At 44.8% G+C, this 12,181-nt stretch overlaps 1 protein-coding gene across 4 annotated transcripts in view; it reads right to left on the bottom strand.

The window, feature by feature from the left end:
- LOC131893232 (RNA-binding protein Nova-2-like) overlaps nt 1-12,181 on the bottom strand; it is a 55,344-nt gene that overhangs the window by 23,059 nt on the left and 20,104 nt on the right. Inside the window, exon 1 of one of the 4 annotated variants that reach the window (XR_009374657.1) lies at nt 8,621-9,279. The exons of 1 other annotated variant lie outside the window; for it this stretch is intronic. The gene's annotated coding sequence lies outside the window, so the exon portion shown is untranslated. Of the gene's footprint in view, nt 1-8,620; nt 9,284-12,181 lie in introns of those variants that run through there. 2 more of the 4 variants (XR_009374662.1, XM_059243218.1) reach the window with 2 other exon arrangements.

The following is a 12,181-nucleotide window of genomic DNA, read 5'->3' as shown; positions in this document are numbered from 1 at the left end:
TGTCAGATATCCAAGACTACTTTACAACTCTAGGACAGATTGAAGGTAAGAACTTGATACGTTTGGACCATGTTGTTCTTTCCTACCATCCAAGAAGCTAGCTGCTTTCTCGCTCGAGGGTGAAGAAATGTGACTCGGGAAATGAACTGAAGGATCTTGGGAGGAAGCCTCTCCAGATGAGCCCGGCAGGTAGACAGAGTCTTAGTGCAATGTGCGATGTGCGATGCCCGGGCTGTGTGAATGCTTTATTCAGGATTGTCTCCATTTCTGAGACCTCATCAATCAAGTTGCATGAGAGCCCTGGAGAAAGAGGAAATACTTTCCTTATCTCAGATTTTTCATTACTGATGTCGCTGTGGGACCTGAGATGTGCAAGAGCAGTCGTTGGGGTCCCCATGTAGTTGCTTTAAATACTTTGGTGAAGCAAGACCTTGTGTCCCCTCCAAATTGTTTCTTTTCGGATACAGTAGAGAAGAGCACTCTTATGCTTATCCGACCTGAGTCATAACTCTTGGAAAGAAGTCCCTTGGACCGTGCTTAATATGGCGATATTACTTGATTCTTGATCCATCATCATATAGTCTATGTTGGTTTATTTGTCCCTAGGGCATGCAAAAGACCATGGAGAGGGCGCAGAGGAACTGGAACAATGGAAACTAGATGGTCCATTTGTACGTGCAAGCATGTGAGAGCTGTTGACTCGGACAAATAACGAATCTGGAGCATGCATATGAACTCTTCAGAATGACGAGAGAGGGACCGAAGGAGAGTCAGGCGAGCACAGAGGCCGACTACAACGGTCCATGTCCCAATTGTGTGTGTGCTTATTGTACCTGTTGAGATCATGACTGGAATGCAATCATTATCCAGAAACTTGATTACACGGGCCAAGAACAAACAAGTTGTTCAGAGCATCAGATGCTTCCTGACTTTTGTAGCAAGTCTCCGAGTTTTTATTGTACTTCTGCGCGCCAATGAGGATCAACGGCTGAGGACGACCACATTCTGAAGCAGAACAATGTCGCCCCTAATGAAGCTAAATTGGGTTAGGAATTTGTCCAAGGGATAATATAATGGTATGTAATCAAGTTACACTCGACTTAGTGCAATTGGACCCGGGTAAGGTGGGCAATTTAGTGTCATTCTTGGTGGATTGCTTCCCGTGGTTCCTCGAGAATGTCTCCCAGATATTTGTATTTATTGTCACAGATGAGCCGCTTGATCCAGACCCAAGATCAGGTTTCAAGTGGAACCCACGACAGAAGGGAACGAGAGCTGGATCATAACCATCCAATCAAAAGACTACAAAAATATGGACATCCGATACTTCTCCTGGGAAAATGAGCTCCTGAATATTTAATTGCAAAGCTCCCAACTTGGTTAAAGTGTCACAACCGGCATCAATACAATCAAGTTGTGAATGCTCAAACCGAATACTAAACCCACCGAGGATCTAACAATAATTCTGAGAGTCATTCTAAAACCTTGCCTGTTCCCTAATATTTGGATCGGAACGGTGTTTCAAAGCTTCTTGGCAAAGTCTGGTTTTGTCAGTCCAATACTCCAAGACCAAGAAGGCAAATATGGACGAATGAAAATGGATGGATTCAAATGGAAACACTCGAGGGAAAAGGGTGAACAAGTGAAAAATTTCAACAGTTTCCTTTACAATTGGCACAAGTTTGCCTGTATCTTTCGCTCAGGAAGTGAGAGTGTCTGTCGTTGGAATTGCCAGATCCAAGGGAGTCATCTCCAATAAACTATGTGCTCATATCATCATGTCGGTGTCAACGGCCATAATATGTGGTATCATCACACATACTACCGTTTCACCCTTCTAGTCCTCCTGCTCCTCCTGCTCCTCCTCCTCCTCGTCCTTCATCGTCATCTTCTCGTCCTCGTCCTCCTCCAACAACTTCTCTTTCCCCTCCTTCTCCCTCTACTTCTTCCTTGGCTACCATTGATGTTCCAATTTCCAGGGCTTTTCGTCGTTCGTTTCGTTCTCAGTTACCAGTTTCCCAGGTCTCTCTCGTCCTTTGATGCATAAACAAACGAGTAGCAAGTCGAGAGAGAGAAAACGAGCAGAGAAGAGAGTTCATTTTAATACCTTGAAATAATAACAGCCTCCATTGGTTGAGTTGCTTTGGAGGCGGGTTGCCTGAGGATCTAGTGTGTCCCAAGGGACCACACTGTGTAGCTTTGGGAGAGAAATCTCCACAAAAGGATTGTTCAATACACTTGTGTTTGAGGCCACACGAGGTGACTCAGGTGGTCCAGCTTTGAATATGTTTGAGTCAAACCCCACTTGGGGCTCCTTTGGAATTGGGAAAACAGAGTTTGAGCAGACTTCTTGACACACCCAACTAGACATAGGAAATGAGCAGCAATTCCAATCAAGGCTGGAGTCGCCAAATACAATTTTTGTTTCAATTCGACCTCGTGCAAGCAGGATGAAGAGGAAAAAGAAGAAGTTCGTTCGAGAGAGTGGTAAGCAAGTTTGAGCGTTCACGGTTGAGCAAGCTAATTCATTCCGTGTGACGAGAGATTGGATTTGGATTTGCCAAAGAGTGTAGCTGCGAGTTTTGATTCTGATTAGATGCTTGGGTCGGTCGGTCGGTCGGTCGGTTGGTTGGTTGGTTGGTTGGTTGGTTGGTTGGTTGTTCCAAGCTCTCCTTTCAAAGTTAGTTGGTGGGTGGATGTGTGGGTTAGTTAGTTCGTTAGCAGAATTGTACCTCATTCAAAATGGAGTAACTTTGAGATTCCCCTCGTTTTAGTACCGGTCCTGCCTCGAGGATTGAATAATGTTGTTTCCCTTTTGAAAGTGAACAAAGTCAAAAATGACACGTAACAAATGATAAGTTACCGATGATTCGACCCACGTGGTTACCAACGAGCTTTGGGGGAGGAGGGAGCACATGATGTTCCTCTCAAAGATATCATGTTCCATGGAGACGCTCTAATGTATTAGTCTAATCGAGCCTCATGTGGCCTAATTTGTCAAAGAGTGATGCTTGATTGAATGAGATCTAAAGGCACAGCCTGACGACAACTCCAAAATGGACTGACTGACTCCGAAGATGTTCATTCCATTTGGAATTCCAGGTGCCTCCCTCTCACCTCGGGTCCACTCATCTCATCATCGCTCTGTTCTAATTCAGTTCCACTTGGCTTCATTTCATTTCCCTTTCTTGATATCCGACATGAATATTCCCGCCGGGCCCGAGGACCTCCACAGATAATCTTATTCAGAACCTTTTTCGCTAATGAGTGACTCATTTCCTACCCAAAAGGGGCTAGAAATTCACCACCACTATTGCTATACTGTAGAAGCTCTCGTTTGATCTGTCCAAGGAAAAGTAACTCCGTTCTAACATTGCTTGTACCGACTAGAAATTCCTACAACGAGATCCTTCAATTTGACTCAAAGTCCAGGATGGCTCTTGGTCCATGAAACAAAATTCTTGGTCACTTCATGGACCATGCTGCCCGTGATATGACTGCCTCAATAACTATCGGAATGGTAAGACTAAACTGCACCTCCAATCCCTCGGAACGTTTCACGGAACGAGTCCTGGATCCAAATTCTCCCTGGATCGTTCTAAAAGCCATAAAATCCAAAACACGACTCATCTTGGCCGTGAACAACCAATCGATGTGGATGGATCCCGAGACCACCGCCATATTCGTCGTCGGTTAGCTCTCATGCTAAAGAGAGAGCTTGATATTAGACTATCGGTTTCCAATAAACTATGTTAATCTGCCGTGGAAACTTCAAAAGCTAAGCCCGATGATGAGAGTGGCGCGTAGTGGCGGCAATCAGGGAACAGGAGGAGCGGAAGATTATGGGCTTATAATCGAATCGATACCAAATGATCCCCCCATGGATGGATCGCTGTTCTAGGTTGTAGCAGAGGAGCACTTTCATTCTCTTCTATGCCCTCGTTTTGGCCCAAGCCTAGGTACTACCGTATTTAGGTGCCAAGCAAGCAGGCCAGTACAGTAAATAAGCAAGCAAGCAAGGAAGCAAGCAGCCAATATACATCTTCCATGCATTTAAAAAACCACTCGAAACCCATTGAAGGGTCATTAAGTATCTCTAGTGGCGCGATCATGGTCTCTAAGTGTGGGAATGTGCACGTGGATTGAGGTCGAAAATCCATTGTTATGGGGCTCGCTTTTGTCTAATCAGGGAAACTGCGAATCAGGTCAACCACTGGAATTACTCGTGTCAACCTCTACTACCGATGTTTAATGTGAGTCTCGCAGCCTCTCCCCAAAGTGACGCATCAATATTGCATGAGTGCTTGACTGCTGCTAAAACTTTTTTGATGTCAGCTTGAATGGGAAGAAAAGGCAATGGCTTGCATTTTCAAATATGCTCCTCCCTACGCCCTCCCTCCTGAGGAGTGTGTTCTCAATACTCTAGCGCGATCTTTTCGACTGTTTGGTGAAGGAGAACGGAATCGAGATTGTCTTGCTGACTTTCGTGGCAAAGAGTGACTAATATATAAAAAGCATTTCGGTGTTCCTTCCCTAGTGCTTGATAAGCGAGGGCAGCAACTTTTCCGTTCACCATCCAATGGCTCTCGTCTAAGGAAGAATCTGGTGGTGTTGTTGTTATTGAGGTGATGCTGATGATCATAAGCATAAGTGTTTTAGTGGGAAGGGATCGAAAAGAAGCAATGGGGCCAACTTACGGACGTTTCATGCCTCAAAAACAACTAGAGAAACATACCTGAAACAAATCCGAGAGAGAGTTCACGTTAGAGAGTGGTCAAAAAGAAGGAGGATGGTTGCCGAGACGACGGTGGAAGATGTTAATGAAAATGAGTGCATTTGTTGTCATTTACTAATGAAAATGTCAGATCCATGTACATTGGACCTTTGAGAGATGATTGCCGTGGTGGAAGGAAAAAAAATCAGACTTAAGATGAGGAAGACTTGTGTTGTTTGCTTTCGAGATCTGAGATACCCTCCAGATTCTTTCACTTGCCTAACCCTCCAGATTATGACAATCATTCAGAGGGATGGACCCATTATATTACCATTTATGTCCAAGTATGTGGTTGAAGTGTCCTTGTTTGACTTGCGCAGTGGGTCTTCTTCTCAATGTGCGTACTGTACAATATGTTTGTGTTATGCATTCTATTCCGCTAAGGTCAGTCTTTGGGCTGTCTTTTGGCCATGGTTGGCCTTTAAAAGACCTCGTGTCATATGATAAAAGCTTCTTGATGGCCTCGAACCATCTCCTGATTCCGTAATGTGATGTATGGCTCTGCAATTCGACCTCTACATTTGTTATTGAGCTCGGGAAAGGAACTCAGGCAATGGAAAATGGGTCTCATGATATCCAAGTGATTGGTTTTCCATGGACGACAATATGCTGTATGTACACGGTATAATGAAGAAAGACCAGGCTTCAAAGTATTTTGTCACTAATTCACTTAGTTTGACAAGAGTTGTTTGTTTTATGATCAAATGACCAAACAGTTTTTCTCCACATTAACTAGTCATTCTGGAGGCATCTTCATTGTTTTAATGTAAAATCTGAGGACAAAATGGATCACATCATTGGGAACACATGTTAGTGATAGCTTTTTCACTCGATGCTAGATTGAAATATTTACAGATGGAAACATTTACTGAGTGAACGACAAGTATCTGAAATCGGAGACCCAAGGGACCTTGCTTGCATGGGACTAAAGGCTGACCTTGGAGTGTTTGTGCCAAAACAAAGGCTGATCTTTCACTTCATACGGAAACAGTGTTCGAGAAGTATCTTTTTTAAATATTTTGTGGACAGTCAACCGGCACTTCTTTTCGCTTCTTTTCGCCAGCAAATCTTGAGAGTGGGGGGCCATGTGTAGCGAATTTTGGTAGTTGACACTTCATCCGCAGCGTTTCTCGTTTCTTGGTCAGTTTGCTTTAAAAGCGGACCCCGAGCAGATCTCAGTGATTCCCTATCCCGGTCAAGGTGGAGCGAGAGGGGAAAAAGTTTAGCGATCTAGAAGTGCTTTTATCTAACTTTTCTCCCCAAGGAAGAAGTCCCAACACAAAGCCAAACATTTGCTCCATTTTGTCATGGGTTGATCGCACGCTCTTCCTTATGAAGATGGAACATTGCAGCTTGTCCTTTTGAGCCAGGCTCAAAGTGTTGTGGAGTTGTGCAATACGACGAGTGGGACAGCACTCCATCCATCAGGTTCAATTTGAACGAAGCTGGCGGAAAGTGATGCTCTCATCATCTTGGTTTTAATGTGTTCCAAGTGAACACGAGCGGCTTGTTCCATGTTTCTTCGTTAAGAACTGGAACAACCATCATCAGAGAAACCCTCGGTGAGGAGGTCGAGGGCTGAGAGACTCTTGATGCACTACTAATGTACATGGCGTATTGTTGCTGGTGCTGAGGTGCTCTTTGAACTCCAATCTTAATGGTTTTTTTTTTGGGTGGAAAAAGGTGTGTTCCAATTTGCTCGGCTCAAGCCTTAATCCGTAGATAAGTCCGCTCCAAAATTGTACTCTTCCGGTTCTCTGAGGGCTTCATCAGCGGTTTTACCTCCTATGTAATATGTCCTCAACTTCTTGCATTCATTCATCTTAAGTATTGGCATTGAGTAAAAAAAAAGAGGGCCCCTAGTCTGGATGAACCATATTTACGGGATAGATAGAGATAGAGAAAGAAAGGGAAAGAGGGTTAAACCTCGATGGAAATGGTCGTATCGTTAGCTCATCTGTCTTCGAGAAGTGAGAAAGAGAGGAGGAAAGAAGGAGGAGGAGTGTATGAAGTTTTTCTTTACCTTCCTCCTTCTCGATTTCAACTTTTTCTACATCCTCTTCTTCCAACGTTCCAGGTGGATCGTAAGCTACAAGTTGCTAGTCGTCTTTTTGTTCACCGTCTCTTTAGTCTTTTAGTCATGGGAGTGGGGATCTCGAAAAGTCGAGCGGAGAAAAGTACGCGACCTCAAATTAGAGCCCTCATCTCATTTCCTTTCCATTTGTAACTTGGGATCTACTGAGCAAATACGTCTCCTGTGGTTTTCAATAACCTCCTCCTCTTGGCTATACATCACTGATTAAAGATCATAGGGAATCAATCTTGGATCGCGCCTTTACCGGTCCTTCAGTGTTCCCGATGCCAAAGAAAAAAGGACGCGACAAAAGAGGAAGAGAGAGAAGTCGAATCATTTGATTGAAGGGCGTGCTTCGGGAATGGGTGCATACCGATTTGGAATACATGTCAAGAGGCCTGTCGTTACAACTTTTTTGAACTCCTTTGAAATTTAGGGGGCTCCAAATGGAACAGCGTCTAAGTGAGCATAAGAAACAATTTTGCCTAAAACTTCACTTGGCAAAACTTTGAGCCTCCTCCTCTCCCGTTTGCTTGGTTGGTTGGATGTGAGTGAATGAGTGTAAAAGAGTGAGTGCGTGTGAGTCTCTTGGGCAGAAATGCGACGATGCCAACCAACTAACGAGTGAGTTAGTGAGTGAGGAACAACTTTTTCCTCCGAAGAATAAGTGGAGGAACACGGACAAATGAAGAGCGTACGGTATGTAGCACCAGTGGTGCTAGCGCTTTAGGTGCTGGTGGTGATGGAGAACTGTAGTAGTACCCTTCGTAGAAAGAATACCAACTGCTTCCGAGGAGTTTGCTCTCTAATGGGTCCTTCAAATGTTGCTCTTACTGCCAATTAATAATGCATTACGCCCAACATTAAGTATTTATATTTCATTCAGGTCACATACGGAGATGGAGAGATTCGCCCATGTACACGTAGGTAGGTAGGCAGGAAAGTAACTGGATGATGATACAGATTTTCTCGCACCGGAGAGTCATAAATTCGCTCTAATTGAGGCATTGTACTCCACAAAGTGCCAAAAGATTACCGATTTGAACAAAGATAATGGCTTGAACCATAATTTTCCTCCATTTTGCCTCGCTCGACGAAAACTTAGTAAAAGTGGTAAGAGCTAAATGATTGGATCTAAAATATGGACAGCCTTGGCAAATTTAATGGTCTCCAATCTTTTTCCAAGAACCTTCAAGCATCCCTTTATAACCTGTTGCAATGAGTACCCTACGAAGCTACCAAGCGGTTTCTAGGAACTCATTGGGATCCTTTCCATTCCATTGCATAAACACAACCCAAATACGAAAACAATAAGCAAAGTTTTAGTTCTTTTTTTCTGCTCTTGTGGCCGATTGGTAACTTTGGCCAAGGCCAGCGAAATTTTGCAGTTCCCAATTGTGCTCAGGATATTGTGATAGTGGATTGTTGTACCCATCCTTTTGTAGGTAGGTTTGAAAAGCCTATTCCATGTTGCGATGTCGTCTTCACCGGAAATTAGAGTCCTTTTCAAAAAATTTGGTTTTGCATTTAAAGAGAGGAGGACCAGTTGGTCTTTTCACATTGGTGCAAAAGGAAGATGACGAGGACATCATATCAGTTCCGTGTCTCATTCGAGCTTTAGGGGTTCTCTTTTGTCAATTCTGCTCTCAAAATAGATTTACCAGCCCCTTTTAAGAGTTCTTAGTTGCAAATGTGTATACAACTCGCAAGTGGTTTCCTTTACGATGAAAGCGCAAGAATCGTTGAAATCCCTGGCTTTTTGGACGACTTACCTTCTCGTTGGTCGATGGATCAAGGCCGATATTTTGGTCACAGTACTTCTTGGCACTGTCGAACGGCAAATCTCACGCTGACTTATTCTCAAGTTTAGCGTGAAAGCCTGTGTCTTTGGAGAATTGTCCCAAACGAACAGGAAGCTGTTGTTGGCGATTCTATTCTCTGTCTTGTTTTTTGGTGCGTGTGTGAGTGCGTTCCCCCTGAGCTGATTCTAAACTTTCGAAGCAGCTGTCTTGTGATGTGCTATTGTATGAAGTGTTTTGTAGTGAGAGCCAGAGGAGCGACAACAATAACTGCATGCACACTTTTGTGGAACTTGGGCAGAACTAACTCTTAGCAGAGTTGACGGGGAACGGCGATCTTGAGTCTCACGGAGGATAGTGAAGGAATAGATATTGTTATGGGAGCCGAAGCAAGATTGAAGAAGGCAAGAGAGATTTCAAAGGAACTGAGGGATGTTGATGATGATGATGATGTTGCTGGTGTTGGTAGTGGTGGTGGGGATGATGACGATGACAATGATGAGAAGGAGGAAGAAGAAGGTGATGGGAGGCTACCTCGTCTTCCAGCTTACAATTGCAGAATGATGAGCTTTTCCCCGTGTGTTGTTGTTCGATCCCTCGTTCTTCTTGGGAGAAAGAAGAAGACGAAGAAGAGGAGGAGGAGGAGGAGGAGGAGACGGAAGAAGAAGAAGAAAAGAAAAAAAAAGCGACAACAAGAGATAGGTAAAAAGCCAGCCACGGAGAGGCAAGAGGCAAAACCCCAACCTGCTGGGCATACTCTATTCTACGTTCGTTCACATACACTTCAGTCGCCAAGGATGGGTGGAAGTGGATCCGCGGAATTCGCCTCCCCCCGGTCCATCCATTGGGAAGAGCCAAGCCAAGAGGCCACGGACAAACGAAAGACCCAAGGAACGAACAACGAGCGAACGAACGAACGAACGAACGAGAGAACGAGCGAAGGATGGATGGATGGGGACGTAGGGGCCGGCACCAACCTGGACTACCTTTCGCTTCATCCCTCCGCACCTTCGTGGACCCAGTGTACCAGTTCCACCTTCAGATGAAGTTCCAGGATCGTCCGTCTTTCATCTCGAGAAAATTGCACGAAGAGTTCAAAGGTAGGCGAGCCAAGAGGATGCAGAGAAGGACGAGGAGGTGGAGGAGGACGAGGTGGAACGAGGACCCGCAGCATCCATCCAGGGGAGCAATCCTCACACACGCACACACAACTCTCTGGTGAGCCTGATGGGTCAGAGAGGTACTACTACGTGTACAAGGGAGTTGAGTGAGGAGAATTGGTGCGGCCTCCAAAACGAGGCTGAAGGGGCCTCTGGAACAACGGCCACGAGGTGTAGAAGAAGAAGACGACGAGAAGATCTCTCGCAAATTGAAAAGGAGGAGGTGGAGGTGGAAGTGGAAGTGGAGAACGCTCACCTCTGGCTACACGAAAGAGAAAGGTGAAACGAGGGAGAAACCGAGAAAAAAGGAGGACATTTCCCCCCCCCCTTTCTCTCTCCCTCCCCGTCGATCTCACACGCGTTCGGCATCACTCACTTATTTTTCCTTTGCTACTCTTTCTCAATTCAATGTCCAGAGCTGCGCCCAACGAGAAGCATTTCAACTTCAGTACAGCACGGCACAGAGTCCACAAATCTCCGAATGGAACGAACGATGATATTCTGGTAGCGATATCGTACAGCATAACATAATTGGGTTTAAATGAAGGAGTTTGGTTTTATTTTTCCAAATCTGGTCTGAGCTTGATAACAAACGGGAAATGGCCATTGAATCATGATGAAACCTGGTCCAATTTGGTCCACCGCTTACAAGTTACTCATAGGAAGGTCAAAAACTGTGATGATGCCGGTACTTGAGTTTTTCGGGTTATTTCATGGGCGGCCGTTTAAGAAACTGGTGGTAGAAATTGTCAAAGATCACAAGAATAAATAATATGCAAATATATCAGATGTAAAACTTGTCGTTTATGAAATCGTAGTATCTTCAGATCACACTAAATCCTCGACAGGGAACCAACCAAGTTATGGAAGGGTATTCGGCAGAACAATTCATTAATCGGATTCTGGGTTTCTAAAACATTTGCCACGGAAGCTACAATTACATGATCAGAAAATCTCCAGTCTCATCCTTATTCAACTCTCTAGTCATTGTCTTAAAATACTTCCTTCACTTACGGCCTTCCTTTCATCAACCATTAAGAGACCTCTGCTCTCTCCTGATGTGAAGGCTGATCTTACGAGGTGGATGAAGGCTAAACTGGAAAAAGAGCCAGGTGAGCTCTCTATTTTGGAAGTCATGCGGCTGCTCATAAGAAGAAAAACGAGGGAGACTGCTGTACGGCCAAGGCGCTATTTTGGAAGTCATGCGGCTGCTCATAAGAAGAAAAACGAGGGAGAAAATGAAGACATGAATGCTTGCAAAAAGGGTATGAAGGTGTTGAATTCGTTCAGTGTTCCCCATTTGGCGTATGTGTAGCAAATCAGGATGAAATGAAGCTTGTCTAATCCTCCAAATAACCAAGAATCGTTCAATGAGGCCTATCAAGTCCACTCGAGCCCTTCCGGCCTGTTTAGGTATAATACTTGTGAGTGAGTTGGAACATGTTGCCAGCCCCATTTGCAACCATCTGGCTAAATCCCTTGCTAGGATGAATGGTGGAACGCACACCTGTTAAATATCTTGTCTCGACGTGGATGGACGTCGAACGAAGCGAGCAAGGGCTTCATTTCCCGTTGGAGAAGCAATTTTTCATCTCCTTGTCCTCAATTTTTCAGATGGCTTTTTTTCTGTCCCTCCCCCCTTAGTTTGATCCGCGTCCGAACGGGTCCAGATGGTGGCAACACGGAACGAACGACCAGAACACGGAGAAGATCGGAGAAGGAGCAAAAAGAAACTCTTTCTCTCTGTTGCTCTCCCTCTCTCTCTCTCTCTCTCTCTCTCTCTCTCTCTCTCTCCACTTGAGGCTTGATGAAGACATGAGCCTCCCAAAATCCGACACATTTCACTTTCGATTTTCTTACTCGACCTCATCGTGGGATTGGATTTTCATGGTCTAACACGCCTTGGATCTACTTCGCGGTACTAAATTTGTGTTCTTTCGACCATTGGTGGGGTATTCAAAACTAGGTTTTGCTGTCCTTGCTGCACCATGTATCTACTACGTATCTACCTTTTGGGTGAGTCATGCGATAGAGTCTTTTGGCTGTCAGTAAATCAGTTTTCTGATGAGTTCCTTCTCGGTTCTCAAACGTGAGAGAGGAGTGGAACAACATATTGTCTGGCCCAATTGCATGTTAGTCGTTGACCGCGTGGTTCATTCAGTCCAATATTTCTGGCTCATTGTTCCCTCTGCCATCAGTGCCCTCGCCAGCCACGCTTCGTCCTGAAGGCGTTCCGGGTAACAAAATTACTCTCCGAATGCCCAACTTCCCATAATCTGGTATCTATCACATCTTATTATACTGTCTATCACTGGCTCGAGCTTTGGTTGGAACCTATTCCAACAACTCGGGAATGATGAACGAATTGTGTGGC

This window comes from Tigriopus californicus, chromosome 1 (genome assembly GCF_007210705.1).
Source record: "Tigriopus californicus strain San Diego chromosome 1, Tcal_SD_v2.1, whole genome shotgun sequence".
NCBI lineage: Eukaryota > Metazoa > Arthropoda > Copepoda > Harpacticoida > Harpacticidae > Tigriopus > Tigriopus californicus.
This window is presented reverse-complemented; position numbering and strand designations above follow the sequence as displayed.